The sequence below is a fragment of the Heptranchias perlo genome, chromosome 27, assembly GCF_035084215.1.
Source record: "Heptranchias perlo isolate sHepPer1 chromosome 27, sHepPer1.hap1, whole genome shotgun sequence".
NCBI lineage: Eukaryota > Metazoa > Chordata > Chondrichthyes > Hexanchiformes > Hexanchidae > Heptranchias > Heptranchias perlo.
Genome location: NC_090351.1, coordinates 10768038 through 10784268, shown reverse-complemented (window position 1 = coordinate 10784268; position 16231 = coordinate 10768038).

Sequence of the window (16231 nt, the reverse complement as noted above, 5' to 3'; positions counted from 1 at the left end):
TTGCAGACGTGGATGGTGGATGAGGGCATGGGGCCTCATCAGCCGGTACCCCTCTCTTTTGCGCCATGTTGTGCAGGATACAATACACTACTATAATGCGACCCACTCTTGCTGGTGCGTATTGAAGCACTCTCCCAGAACGATCGAGATACTGAATCTTTAGCAGTCCAATCGCATGTTCAATTACAGACCCAGTGGTGATGTGGCTGTCATTGTATCAACGCTGTTGCTCACTGATGGGGTTCCTCAGAGGTGTCATCAGCCACGTGTGCAGGGCGTAGCCCTTGACACCGAACAGCCAGCCCTTAAGGCTGTTTGGTACGTGGAAGAGGCCCGGGATGTTGTATTCCCTCAGAATGAAGGAATCATGGCAGCTGCTAGGGAATCCCACGCACAAGTGAAGAAATCTTTTGCGGTGGTCACAAACGAGCTGAGTGTTGATGGAGTGATACACCTTTCTGTTGATGAACAGTCCTGGCTTGTGTGGAGGTGCTCGGATTGCTATATGGGTGCAATCAATTCACCCTGCACCTGTGGGAAGCCAGCCACAGAGTCGAATCCCAATGCCCTCTCCGTCTGGCTGAGATCGGTTGACGTATTGCGAGGCAGTGCGAAACAAGCCATCGGTGACCTGTCTTATGCACTTGTATGCAGACGACTGAGAGACCCCGGCAGTGTCTCCAGTGGCACTCTGGAATGATCCAGAGATGAAGAAGTTGAGGGCAGTGGTCACTTTAACAGCGACTTGTAATGAGATGCCACCAAGCCCAGCTGGGAGCAGCTTGGCATGAAGGAGGCTGCAGATGTCTGCGACTACCTGGCGACTCATTCTGAGCCGCCCTACGCCCTGTTCCTCAGAAAGGTCCAGGAAGCTGAGCCTTTGTCTGTAGACACTCTGTCGAGGGTAGTGCCTCCTGCGACTGTTGCCCTCTGTGCTCTTGTGCAGGTGCCTGTGGCGCAGCACTGCGTTGTGGAGCTCCAAGTGGCAGAAGTGCATGCTATGCCTGGCGAGGATGGTGATGTTCCTGGTCCTCGAATGTAGTGGTGAATGCATCCAACCCCCCCTCTCCCCCATCCTGATGGTGTCAGTTTGAGGGTCCGAAAAGTTGGTAAATATGTGTAACCAGAACAATTCTGAGTGGACACCAAGAATTTTCAGTCCAAACACAAAAATCTCCCAGCCAAACGTTTGTCTGAGATAACTGAGTGCCCTGCTGCAATAACTCACCTTCTATCCCCATCTGTCAAACAGGGATTTAAATGGCCAAATGGCTGCCGGCTGCAACCCGACGACTTCCCAATGCCGTGTTTCACCCATCACGGGAAACACGTTGAGGCAGGATTGAAATCACTTGCCTTCATTGTAAATTACATTTATTCATTTTTTAACGACTTTAACGAGGTGAATTGTTGGTTTAAATATCGTCCCGTCGGCTTTAATTGCCGGCGGGACTTCCGGGTTCGGGAACGGCGCGAGCACCCGGATGGCTCTGGGTCGTGCACGTTCTTCAGTGTCTTGGAGCTGGGATTTCTGCCCATTCCTCGAAAAGTCGATTTTCTTTGCACCCCCCCCCAATCCCACCCCCAATGCACCCGGACTTTTGTTTTAAAATCGAGCCCTTTGTGTCCTCCTCACAGCTTACTTTCCCACCTAGCTTTGTGTCATCAGCAAACTTGGATAAATTACACTCGGCCCCTTCGTCTAAGTCATTAATATAGATTGTAAATAGCTGAGGCCCAAGCACCAATCCTTGTGGAACCCCACTACTTACAGCCTGCCAACCTGAGAATGACCCATTTATTCCTGCCCTGTTTTCTGTCCGTTAATCAATCCTCTATCCATGCTAATATATTACCCCCAACCCCATGAGCCCTTATCTTATGTAACAATCTTTTGTGTGGCACCTTATCGAATGCCTTTTGAAAATCCAAACATACTACATCCATTGGTTCCCCTTTATCTACCCTGCTAGTTACATCCTCAAAAAACACTAATAGATTTGTCAAACACTATTTCCTTTTCATAAAACCATGTTGACTTTGCCAGTCATATTATGATTTTCTAAGTGCCCCATTACCACGGTCTTAATAATGGATTCCAGCATTTTCCTGACTACTGATGTCAGGATAACTGGCCTTTAGTTCCCTGTTTTCTCTCTCCCGACTTTCTTGAATAGCGGGGTCACATTTGCTACCTTCCAATCTGCTGGGACCGTTCTAGCATCTAGGGAATTTTGGAAGATCACAACCAATGCATCCACTATCTCTGCAGCCACCTCTTTTAGAACCCTGGGATGTAGGCCATCAGGTCCAGGGGATTTACTGGCTTTTAGTCCCATTAATTTCTCCAGTACTTTTTCTTTACTAATATTCATTACTTTAAATTCCTCACTCTTATTAGACCCTTGATTCCCCACTATGTCTTTTGTACTCTGCTGGGCTGCATTTCCATAGGTTCCCCAGAATGCAAAACCAAAGGCCCTAAAATTCCTGGGCCTCAGAGGGCTGAACAAGGATGCAATATGACTGGGGAGGGGATGTGGAGGTGGGGGGGGGGTGGTAGGGATGGAACTTGGGGTGGGACCAGTTCCGCAGGTCTCAGCCCCTTCTCTCTTTATGAAATCTTGATTGGAGGGAAGTGAGCTCTTCTCGTGCCCACTCCCCCGGCTGTGGCGATGTCACTCAAATAGGTGAGACTGGTGGGATGATGTCCCCGGTGCAGAAATCCTGCTAGCTGCACCTTTACTGCAGCCAGGGGAAAGTGTACCTACATGAAGCAGGCATACTGACTGTACTAAAATGGAGTTGGGGGCCCCATGTTGGTTCCTAATGACAATCAATCGCAGAACAATCAATTGCCATTGGGACGGGACTCCAAATGAACCTTCAGCCAAAACAGCCAGCCCATCAACCCACTCAACTGAATTACATAGAACTTAACAGCACAGAAACAGGTCATTCGGCCCAACAAGTCTATGCCGATGTTTATACTCTTCCCACCTTACTTCATCTCACCCTATCAACATATCAATGAACGGCAAGTTGCCCCTCCAACATTTCTAGCCTTCAATGGGATGGAAAGCCAGGGAGTCCTGTGAATGGTGCAGGCATCCACTCCCTTTATGCAAAGGTCCCCGCCCCTGGGATTTGGGAGGGGCGGGATCAACATCAGGACAGAGTGACAGCTGCAAGTCCCACCCTGCTGCACTTCCAGTGGTGGAGCAGAGCTCTAGGAATTTCTGGGCCACAGTGTTCAGATACCAGATGGTCAAGGATACCCACAGCACTTTGGTAGTTAAATTAGTTGGTGCTACAGCAAGTAAGCCTTTGTTTAGAGGCCATGGCCCTGAAATTCTGGAAGTCCTGCTCTGCCAGTAGATGTGCGGTGGGGAAGGTCTGTCAGCCACTCACACATCAAGATACAGATCCCTTCACAATTGACCCTTGATGTGGGGGAGGGGGAGGTAGAAGATTCACCCTCTCCCTCCCCCGCCTTCCCGGAATACAGGCCAACACTTAGGGTGGGGTGAGCAGAAATCGGCTTTTCCATCCTTTACCAAACCAGCAATTTCAGCCCCTACATTTAGAGAGAAAATAAGTTGCATCTTTATTATTTTTATGTGTTGAGCAGCAGAGAGAAAATTCTGCTTCCTGTCTTATGTATTTAAGTAAAACCACTTGTTGATTCAAAGCCTGCATCTCAATTTAGGAACACAGGAATTGCTGGACAAAAAAAGACCAAGGTCCATCCAGTTCGCCTTCTGCTACAATGGTAGTCACATGATACAATGATAATGGAGTTGTTGACTCATCATAGCATCAATTTCTATCAAATAGTCAACAACAGAACCAACCATGAGATGAGTAAAAAGCCAGTGATGGAAAGCTTTGGGAATCATAGGTCCAAAGTCACCTGTTCCCCCCAAGCCTGCTACACTTATCATATGTCATATCTCAATTTGGTATGAGTGTTTATCCAGTTTGCTTTCGAAAAGAGGAGAATTCACTTGTCAGCAGCTGTGGTTTCTCTGTTATAATCCCTGGGTCCTGCTGTTATAATCATTTCATTTCCACATTCACCTGAGGAAGGAGGAAGCCTCCGAAAGCTTGTGAATTTCAAATAAAATTGTTGGACTATAACTTGGTGTTGTAAAATTGTTTACAAGTGTTAAAATAAGACTCACTTACACCATCTACTGCTGTAACTCTGTAACTCAGTTCCTTAAAAACGTGGAACCCTGATCTCCTTCAGTCTTCCCTCCCTCCTATAATCTAAAGGCTTCTAAAACCTAACCTGGCATTGAATATCCACTCTTACTGGACTTACCTTGTGGGTAATTGTGACTTTTGACGATAGTGTAAAACGAGCAATATCGGATCAGCTGCCCGTTATACACAGAATCATAGAATGGTTACAGCATGGAAGGAGGCCATTCGGCCCATCTCTCCCCATTTTCACTTCGATTGACTTCACTGGAAAATAAAATGGGGAGAGATATCTAACGGGCGGCTGATCCAATATCGCTCGTTTTACACTATCGCCCAAAGTCAAAATCACCCCTCCTTGTCTTTTCCCCATCCCTTTGAACAGTGGGCGTGTCCTACACCATGGCCCTTGGCCATTCACCTTGTTTTCACATTGAATTATTTTGACATTGTGCAAAATTTAAACTTCAGTTATGTAGTGAAAAGTTTGGATTGTGTAAAAAATGACGGCTCATTGTCACCTAATGGATTCTGGGATCTTGCTGTCGAGTTGAGTTAAACACTGACTTTACCAAATGAGCCTTTCAGTGAACTCCAAACAAAACTTTCTGTATTGTATTTCTTTTGTTCATATGAGAATGTGAGCAGCTCTGAGAGAGTGAAGAATAGTTTAATTGACCTAATTCATGATGTATCTAAAAAGCGCCACTGTGGTTTCGACATGTTTAGTAATCTCGTGACTAGTTTGATTTTTGCTTTCATTTAAAGGTGTTTAAATTCTGTTCAGATAAAGTTCTTTACTTTTCCTCTGCCAGTTCCTTTCAGCTAAGAAGATGAGACTAAATAAACTCAAATCAGGTCATCTTTGGGTTCCTTAAAATTGGTGCCTGATTTTTACACACGATTCTGTTGAATTCTTGCAGTCATTTATTAGGAACTTGGCTACAAAATTCTGCTTATGGGACTCAATCATCCAGTATGTCTGCAACCCTGATACGTCACTGTATTTTTGTAAAAGAAGAAATGCTAACTGAACTGGCTTAACATTGGCCTGCTATGTACTTCCAACATTTTTGGTTTAATATTTTCACAATAAAAATATTCTTGGTGAAGGTGGTGTGTTTTTGTGGTCACTAATGGAACATCCCAGGCTGGTTATTATTAAGTGCTCGAACTGCCGTTTTTGTGACTCGTTACCTTATCTGTAAACCAAGGAAAACGATTAGTGTTGGTTCAGGACTGGCCGTGTGGAGCAATTGAGAGTTCTTGAAAACCTCAAACCAACAACATGCTTTTTTTTTAATGATAATATTAACGGATATATTTAGCTTAGCCCTATTTTCTGAAAGATTTCTAGCACCATTGCCCCGTATCAAGTCCAGATCGGATGTGCAGTTGTAAAACGGGAATTCAACACCTCAGTACAAAATGAACAGTTGTATTTGTACAGGAGTATTGTTCTGTATATATCAGGAAAAGTTACACTTAGAAAGGTCGCGTTAGGTGTGTGACTTCAAATACTATCCTATATTGGGGTCGGTCTAAAGGATGAGAATCTGATTTGTATATTGGTCCAGAAATTACTCACCCGAGGACGCCAGTCATCAATGGTGTCCTCTCTCTCTCTCTCTCTCACTGTCTCTCTGCCGGCGAATCACTGAAGTAAGTTTGCGAATATGCGCACACGCACTAAAACCCCGAAATCCCGAACTTGCTCCCGTTGGTTCGCTGGCGGTTTGACAGGTCTGAATTAAAGGGCCGCGCCACACTACAATCAATAAAATCATTCAACGTTCGTAAACTTACCCATCTGCCCAGCTGGAACGAAGATACTTTTGCCACTAAAAGGTGCACTGGAAAATACCAGTTCTACATTACATTTAAAAGCACAATGACTGTTAATGACTGAGAAACAGCAAAAAATTCAATTTTAAAAATGTGGAATGTCATATTACTAATTTTAATATTCTTTGATCATTAAAAAATGTTTAAAAAGTTTTAAAATGTTTTACTTTTAACTTCTGTAAGTTTCATTAAATTAAATCATTTGCTTGGCTTTTTATAATATGTTATATTTTTATTTAAACTAACATGCAGAAGTTAACTGTACAGGAATGATCTCTACTTGCTGCTTGTGGGCGGGACTTCTCACCTTGATGGATTCTGTGGGCGGGGCTTCCATTCCCACAGTCTCCATCCAGACGAAGGAACCTGCGCTGATTTCACAGCTGAACTTAAAAAAATTGAAGAGGGAGCAAATGGACGTCGGAGACCACGAGGTGAGTATTTTCGTGGTGTTTGTCCACAGGATGCGGATAGCCTTACCACACTGGTCGGAGCAATTTCTGGCCCATTGTGTCAGATGTATTCAGCAAATGCACATCAATGCTTATTACATTCTCTGAATATAAGTGCACCACACTTGTCCGAGATCTGACTAACCTGGTGTCATTGGATCATGGTATTGGCCTTGGGCACTGCAGATTGCTGATTCCTTTACTCACCCACGTACCACTTCATCCCAACTCCTGCATTGGTTCCAACAACCCCAATATCCCAATTACACAGCAGCTGTTAACTCAGGCTTGTATCACATTAAGAGGCATTCAATAAGTGTTGTGACTGCCCCAGTGTTATTGCAGATAAGAATGCATAACTCGGACTTCAAATTATTGGAACCTGCATTGTGAAAACTTCATGGTGGAATCCCTGTTCACCTGTTCTTTGTACAACACAGTGCCTGGATCTGAATCGATCCAAGTTGATAAATGTCCTGCTTTTGGAGGCAGTTACATACCCTGTAGTTTTAAGAATCAGTCAGAACTGAATTAATTCTCCTGTTTAAATAAGGTAGCAATCGCTATAAGGTATCGGCTAGATCTTGTTAAATGCTGCACTACTGTCCTATTAAAAACCTACCATTGTATGATGATAGTTTGTGAGATTTACCTTCAAGGCATTTTAAAATAAACATAATATATTCAAAGGCATTTTGTGTGTAATCTCCTCTGTGTTGTAAATGATTCCATTCTACGGCACTGGTTAAGCTGGAGTCCAGTGGTATTGGGAGAGGGGCCTGAATGACACTTGCTGCCACCTCGCCCTCAGCAGGCGGCCTGCTCTACGGCCTAAATTTTAACTTGGAAATGGGTGGGAGGTATTGGGGGCAGGGTGGGGGCAGTAAAAATTTTAAAATCTAAAACCCACCTCCAACCCGCCCATTTCCAGTTTTAACGGAGACGGGACGAGGGGTGGACGAACAACCCGCTCTTAGGAGGCGGATCGGTCGGTAAAAGTTTTCAATGAGGCTGTGGGCCTCAATTTTTACAGCTTTTATGTTTTTAATCTCTGGGGGCCAGGATTCCCCCCCTTGCCACCCCCATCTAAGACTTACCTTCTCGCATCCTCTTCCTCCCATCCGACTGAGGCCAGTCTGTCAATCAGGCCGGACGGTCGGGCGGGAAACCGACAAAAATAAAGATGTCTTTATGTCAAAATCGTAAGGATGTCTGGAAAGCCTGTACTTCCAGGTTTCCCGTCAGGAATTCCACTGCTCCACCCCCACCACCCCCCCCCCCACCCCCGGCTGTCTTCTGGGCTCCGAGTAAAAATTTAGGCCAGAGACTCAGAGACACATAGGCCTAAATTCTTAGATCGGGGGTGGTGGGGGTGTCAGTCATGGGGGGGTGGGGTGGTGTCAGGGTTGGGGGTCATCGGGGAGCGGTCGGGGTCTAGAGTCATCTGGAGTCATTGGGGTCGGGAGTCGGGTGCCTTCAGGGGGTCTGGGTTGGGTGTCATCGTGGGGGGGTGGGCGGAGAATGTGAGGGGGGTCGGAGAACGTGGGGGGGTGGGGGTCGCTGCAGGTAAGATTTTTGGGCCTGGGGGAAGCACTCCTGCTCCTCCGGACCCACAAGCAGTGTTATAAAGGCACTTACCTGCTGTTTCGGGCCTTCTCGCCTCCTCGCATGTGGCGTGAAGTAGAAGGCCCGGGAATCCCGGCCCCCAGGGGATAAAAACAAAAAGCTGTAAAAATAGAGGCCCGCAGCCTCCTTGAAAGCTTTTAGTGACCGACCCTCGTCCCACCTCTGTTAAAACCGGAAATGGGCGGGTTGGAGGCGGGTTTTAGATTTTTAACATTTTTACTGACCCCCGCCCCCAACCCACACGTTTTTCTGAGTTAAAATTTAGGCCTCTGTCACAGCTGATATCGGTGGGATGTTGTCTGAACCAGGGAAGAGAAACAGGTGATTAACCCTGTAATTGTTAGTCACTACAACACAACCCAGTGTCGTCGGATGAAGGTACTTGACCAGCGGAAATTGCTCACTTGATATTTGACACCCAAGTGCCATTTTGTTTAATTCTTCCTGAGACCTCAACAACCAACAGAATGAAATACATGAGACCATTGAATCATACAACCACCATGAGGCATTTTGATGCGATGAGGTGCTGTATAAATTATATTTTAGGTAAACAGGCCAAAGGGAACTGGAAATCATCAAAAGTAGGCAGTTCGACAAACTGCAAGGAGGACTATATGGGACTTAAGGAAGGCAGACAGATTAGCAGAGTAGGTGGACAGGTGGCAGATGCGATATAATGTGTGAGGTAATACAAGATCGGAGGAAAAACGAGGACTGGGAGTGAACACTCAATGGAAAGGCACTGTGGGGTGTGGATGAATAGAGAGACCTAGGGATTCAAATCATAATTCCCTGAAAGTGTCGGTGGATAAAGCCATAAGAAGGTCCAATACAATTATGGGTTTTACAATTAGAGTAATAGAGTACAAGAGTAAATATGTAATGATACATTTGTAGAAAACATTGATTAGGCCACAGTTAGAGAACTGAATGCAGTTTTGGGCACCCCATCATATAAAGGACATTAAAGCTAGAGAGAGCGTACAGTGTAGATTGACCAGGGTGATGCCAAACTATAGTTACAAGGAAAGACTTGACTTACTGGGACTATTTCCATTGGAGCAGAGAAGGCTGAGGAGATTTGATAGAGGTTTTTAAAATAATGAAAGGTTTTGAGAGAGTGAATAGGAAAAGATTAGTTCCTCGTTCCTTTGGTTGGGGAGTTACTGACGACGAGTCACTGTGGTAAACTATCCCTCCTCATCCTTCTCGACCTGTCTGCAGCCTTTGACACAGTTCACCACACCATCCTCCTCCAACACCTCTCCTCCATTATCCAGCTGGGTGGGACTGCACTCGCCCGGTTCCATTCCTATCTATTCAGTCATTGCCAGAGAATCACCTGCAATGGCTTCCCTTCCCACTCCCACACTGTTACCTCTTGGGTCCCCCAAGGATCTATCCTAGGCCCCCTCTTATTTCTAATCTACATGCTGCCCCTCGTGACATCATCCGAAAACATGTCAGGTTCCACATATATGCTGACAACACCCAGCTCTACCTCACCACCACCTCACTCGACCCCGACACTGTCTCTGATTTGTCACGCTGTTTGTCAGCCATCTAGTACTGGATGAGCAGAAAGCTCCTCCAATTAAATATTGGGAAGATTGAAGCCATTGTCTTCGGTCCCCACCACAAATTCTGTTCCCTAGCCACCGGCTTCATCCCTCTCCCTGGCCACTGTCTGAGGCTGAACCAGGCCATTCGCAACCTTGGCGTGCTACTTGACCCTGAATTGAGCTTCCAACCCCATATCCTCTCTATCAACATGCACTACCTCCACCTCCGTCCCACCTCAGCTTATCTGTTGCTGAAACTCTTATCCATGCCTTTGTTACCTCTAGACTCGAATATTCCAATTCTGTCCTGACCAGCCTCCCACCTTCCACCCTCCATAAACCTGAGCTCATCCAAAACTCTGCTGCCCGCATCCTAACTTGCACCAAGTCCCGTTCACCCATCACCCCTGTGTTCGCTGACCTACATTGGCTCCCAGTCTAGCAACACCTCCACTTTAAAATTATTATCTTTGTTTTGAAATTCCTCCATGGCCTCGCCCCTCCCTATCTCTGTAACCTCCTGCAGCCCTACAACCCTCCGAGATCGCTGTGCTCCTCCAATTCTGGCCTCTTGCGCATCCTCGATTTCCTTCACTCCACCATTGGCGGCCGTGCCTTCAGCTGCCTCGGCCCTGAGCTCTGGAATTCCCTCCCTAAACCTCTCCACCTCGCGACCTCTCTCTCCTCCTTTAAGACACTCTTTAAAACCTACCTCTTTGACCAAGCTTTTGGCCACCTGTCTTAATATATCTTTATGTGGCTCGGTGCCAAATTTTGTCTGATAACGCTCCTATGAAGCGCCTTGGGATGTTTTATTACATTAAAGGCGCTATATAAATGCATGTTGTTGTTGTTGAAATGAGGCGAGCCTGACCAAACTAGGGTGTGTCCACCTAGTGGCCAAATCTAGAAACTGCACCACCAGCTCGAAACCGATCTCACTGGTACACTGGAGGCAAGAAATTCCAATGTATCAATTGTATTAAAGTCAGGGCAGTACAGATAATTTCAAAAATTACACACGTAAACAAAATCTACCTTTTCTCCAACCAAACATTTAAAAAATATATTAAACAATTCCAGTTTAGTTGAATTCAGCTTTCCAAATATTTGAAAATGTTCTTTTCCTTTCAATTAAACTTAGGATAAAACCGCACTTGATAACATTGTATTTGTAGATGAATTCATTAAAAAATATATTTTATAATAAAACAGTGTCCAGTCAAAATAAGCAATACAGAGGGTGAGGGTTTATTTAGAAGTTACACCTTCTGCTTATAGTTGCTGTTGAACGAATATTACTCTCATAGATGGGTCTCAGCCCCGACAGTGGGAAGAATATCTTCACTGGCCTTGATATCTAGGCAAGTTTCTAATGGACAGGCCAGGAGAACAAACTGAAAACTTTTCTGTTAATTGCTTTAGCTACTGGATCAATTCTGTGTATCCACATGAAATTACTTTTTTAAAATCAGAATCTTACAACATCAGACCTCGTTTTAGACTTTAGCTAACAGATGAATTAAAAAAACTATGAACAAACAAATATGTACCAATAATATAATATAACATAAAGCAATATAGTATAATATAATATAATGTAATATAATATAATATAATGTAACATAGTACAATATAATTTAGTTGCTAAGTTATTCTTATGTAGACAATAGTTTTTCTTCTTGCAGTGTTTTCTACTTACAGAAGCTAGATAGTCAAACCTGTGACCGAGTGTGGCATCAAGGAGCCCGAGTAAAACCGAAATCAATGTGAAAAAGGAGGAAAACTCTCCATTGGCTGGAGTCATACCCAACACAAAGGGAGATGGTGATGGTTGTTGGGGGCCGATCATCTCATCCCCAGGACATCGCCGCAGGAGTTCCTCAGGGCAGTGTCCTAGGCCCAACCATCTTCAGCTGCTTCATCAATGACCTTCCCTCCATCATAAGGTCAGAAGTGAGGTGTTCGCTGATGATTGCAAAGTGTTCAGTTCCATTCGCAACCCCTCAGATAATGAAGCAGTCCGAGCCCGCATGCAGCAAGACCTGGACAACATCCAGGCTTGGGCTGATAAGTGGCAAGTAACATTTGCGCCAGACAAGTGCCAGGCAATGACCATCTCCAATGAGAGAGAGTCTAACCACCTCCCCTTGACATTCAACGGCATTACCATCGCCGAATCCCCCCCATCAACATCCTGGGGGTCACCATTGATCAGAAACTTAACTGGACCAGCCACATAAATACTGTGGCTACAAGAGCAGGTCAGAGGCTGGATATTCTGCGGCGAGTGACTCACCTCCTGACTCCCCAAAGCCTTTCCACCATCTACAAGGCACAAGTCAGGAGTGTGATGGAATACTCTCCACTTGCCTGGATGAGTGCAGCTCTAACAACCCTCAGAAAGCTCGACACCATCCAGGACAAAGCAGCCCGCTTGATTGACACCCCATCCACCACCCTAATCATTCACTCCCTTCACCACCGGCGCACCGTGGCTGCAGTGTGTACCATCCACAGGATGCATTGCAGCAACTCGCCAAGGCTTCTTTGACAGCACCTCCCAAACCCACAACCTCTACCACCTAGAAGGACAAGGGCAGCAGGCACATGGGAACAACACCACCTGCACGTTCCCCTCCAAGTCACACACCATCCCGACTTGGAAATATATCGCCGTTCCTTCATCGTCGCTGGGTCAAAATCCTGGAACTCCCTACATAACAGCACTGTGGGAGAACCTTCACCACACGGACTGCAGCGGTTCACCACCACCTTCTCAAGGGCAATTAGGGATAGACAATAAATGCTGGCCCCGCCAGCGAAGCCCACATCCCATGAATGAATTAAAAACTTGATTCCCTCTGAAGGGTTCAACTGACTCGACTGAACTCTAGTCAGTCAACTGAGATTAACCCTATTCAATTTGTTTAAAAGATTCAGCTCATTAAATGGCCCCGAAAACAATTGCTGGAACTTTCCTCGATTCGAATAATAGTCAGCTGTATCTATAAGTAACTGACTGTCATACATATAACTAAGCAAAACACGCAGAATATATTTGCTGGAAAGCTGCTGTGCTCCTCCCTCCCTCCAGCCTTTCAGTTAGAAAGCCGGAGCAGGCTGTACTCGTGGCTTTTGTATTGAGTTGAGACCTGACAGGGAGTTTAACTACAGCTGGTTCCTTTCCCGATGCACACTTTTGTCCCACTTCTGCCCGGTCGTTGACCCTGCCATTTGACCCCAGCGGATTTCTTGCGGTCAGCTAATTTGCATAAAGATCAGCAGTCGCAAATGTACAGGAGTTGGTCCCCCCACAAGGAAGAGGCACCCAGCAGAATGGGGTGTCCGGTGGCTGATGTCGTGGGAGAGTTTGGTGGGTAAATGACATAACCAGGTTTGCACATGAATGAGTTAATTCTGCTTCCTGAGCCTTATGCAGCCATAATAAGCACACAGACACTACAACAATATCACTGCATCATTCAGTATGAAGTCAGCCCACTGCTCAAAATGTACACGTGTGGACATTGGTGAGGATAGAATCATTCAACTGTGATCCAACCCACTTCCCCATTGATAATGTGGAATTCACACTCTGGGCTTATTTCATAAAGAAGGAGACTTGAGTGAGGTACTAGAGGATGGGTAGCTCTGTTAAACCACACCCCAGAGTTAGCACACGGAGGAAAAGAGAAAATTTGAAATAAAATCTTTTCACTTTTTAATCTGATCTAACTCTAGGGTTATGTGGGATCTGTTGCTTTTCCTGATTCAAAGGTTCTTTCTTAGTGTGATGCCTGTTTCATCGTGGAATATGGAGGTAATATTGTTGGTGAAAATAATCTCAGCAAATACTCAATACAGAACATTATAATAACATTCAGTAAAACCAAGCACTGGAACTAGTTAAAACACAGAGCATTGAGGCAGAACCCTCTCAGGTTACTTCTAAAGAGAAGTGACTGGGAATTGAATCTAAATTGGTCCTCAAACTTCACACAGTCTGACTTCACTCACTCAGGGTTCCTAGACGCTATTGTCACTCTATTCATTTTTTAAAATTAATTCTTTGGATGTGGTCGTCACTGGTAAGGTCGGCGTTTATTGCCCATCTCTATTGTCCTTGAGAAGGGCGGTGACCTTCTGCTTGAACCACTGCGGTCCATGTGGAGAAAGTGCTCCCACAATGCTGTTAGGTCGGGAGTTCCAGGATTTTGACCCAGCGACGATGGGTCATTGCTTATATCTACAACAGGATGGTGTGTGACTTGGAGGGGAACTTGGAGTTGATGGTGTTCCCCTGCACCTGCTGCCCCTGTCCTTCTAGGTGGTAGAGGTCACAGGTTTGGGAGGTGCTGCCGAAGAAGCCTTGGCGAGTTGCTGCAGTGCATCCTGTAGATGGTACACACTGCAGCCACGGTGCGCTGGTGGTGGAGGGAGTGGATGTTTAAACCAATGGATGAGGTGCTGATCAAGTGGGCTGCTTTGTCCTGGATGGTGTCGAGCTTCTTGAGTGTTGTTGGAGCTGCACTCATCCAGGCAAGTGGAGAGAGAGTATTCCATCACACTCCTGACTTGTACCTTGTAGGTGGTGGAGAGGCTTTGAGGAGTCAGGAGGTGAGCCATGCAATGCAGTAGAGACCAAGCTTCTGCTCCCTTGCTTTGGTAACAAGTGGGCCCCAGAAGAAAAAAAATCATGCACCTTCAGTTTTGTAATGAGGCTGGGAAGGAGCAAACAGTTTACTGTTTCAAAGAATAGCGACATTGATGCAACATCAGTGTAGTGGGGAATGGGGAAGGGGGTGAGAGGGTTGTGCCCTCTCACCATCGAATCTTTTTGGCATGACTTATGTCACCCTCTCTGCCCCTATCATGAATTGGTCCTGTTGTCTCCTCCAGCCCTTTATAGGTGATGGAAATGCCATGTTTTACAGAAGATATAAAGTCAGCATTAGTATAGAGTGGGGTTGCTCTGCTTTATACTTTCACCGGCTATTTTCACAATCTTCGCAGAGGAAAATATACCCTGCAAGTTGTTTTAATAAAAAGTACCAGAGTCCCATATTTGAATGAGTGCGCCCCCTAGCCTATCTCCGAAACACTACAGGTGAGTCCAGTCCACAAACACACAGAGTGCTGTTCAGCTACAGAAGCAGCACGTGATCTGGCCGCCTGTGTAATTGCAGATGTTTCACTATGATGACGGTGACACTGAGAGCAGATACAGGGGACTCCTTGCTGAACTGGAAAAGGCCACAAAAATAGGAATGACATTGGAAAGTCACAGGCTGAATAAATTAACCAATAGTGTGTGGTTTCACAAAGCTTTTTTGTAGTAATGCAGTTCACTTTTATGAGTGTGGCATAAAATGGCAAATCGCCACTCCACATATTGCCACTCACAACTGGTGAGATGTTTTAGTGAAGAATCAGTAAAACCGGAAGGGCGCTAGGACCATGGGGAATCCTTCTCTGCAAAGCAGGAATCAAAGTTGGGCCTTTCCACCACAACATCCCTGGGCCTTGAGTGTCTGAGATATCGGGGATTGCAGGTAATGTGAAGGAGACAGAGCGAGAGGGGCTGAGAAAATCAATGTTACTGACATGGGGGGATCGCAAAACGTTGTGTGAGTGAGGCGGACTCAAACTCCTGACTTTAACCTCAACACTGCCCTGAAATAAATAGTGAAACTCTGGGGAGCTGATAGAGAGAGGGAGCTGTCAATGGAGACACCCTGAGAGAGGCAGGGGTAGGGGGCAGGGGGTAGAGACAGAGACAGGGGTAGGGGGTAGAGACAGAGACAGGGATAGGGATAGGGGGCAGGGGGTAGAGACAGGGGTAGGGGGCAGGGGGTAGAGACAGGGATAGGGGGCAGGGATAGGGGGCAGGGGGTAGAGACAGAGACAGGGGTAGGGGGCAGGGGGTAGAGACAGAGACAGGGGTAGGGGGCAGGGGGTAGAGACAGAGACAGGGGTAGGGGGCAGGGATAGGGGGCAGGGGGTAGAGACAGAGACAGGGGTAGGGGGCAGGGGGTAGAGACAGGGATAGGGGGCAGGGGGTAGAGACAGAGACAGGGATAGGGGGCAGGGGGTAGAGACAGGGGTAGGGGGCAGGGGGTAGAGACAGGGGTAGGGGGCAGGGATAGGGGGCAGGGAGCAGGGAGCAGGGGCAGGGGGCAGAGACAGGGATAGGGGGCAGGGGGTAGAGACAGAGACAGGGATAGGGGGCAGGGGTAGGGGGCAGGGATAGGGGGCAGGGGGTAGAGACAGGGGCAGGGGGTAGAGACAGGGGTAGGGGGCAGGGATAGGGGGTAGAGACAGGGGTAGGGGCAGGGGCAGGGGGTAGGGGGCAGGGGGTAGAGACAGGGGCAGGGGGTAGGGGGTAGAGACAGGGGTAGAGTGTAGGGATAGGGATAGGGACAGGGACATGGGGTAGGGATAGGGGTAGAGACAGAGATAGGGGCAGGGGCAGGGAGTCGAGACTGGGACAGGGATAGGGGGCAGAGACAGGGGCAGGGGGTAGGGACAGTGACA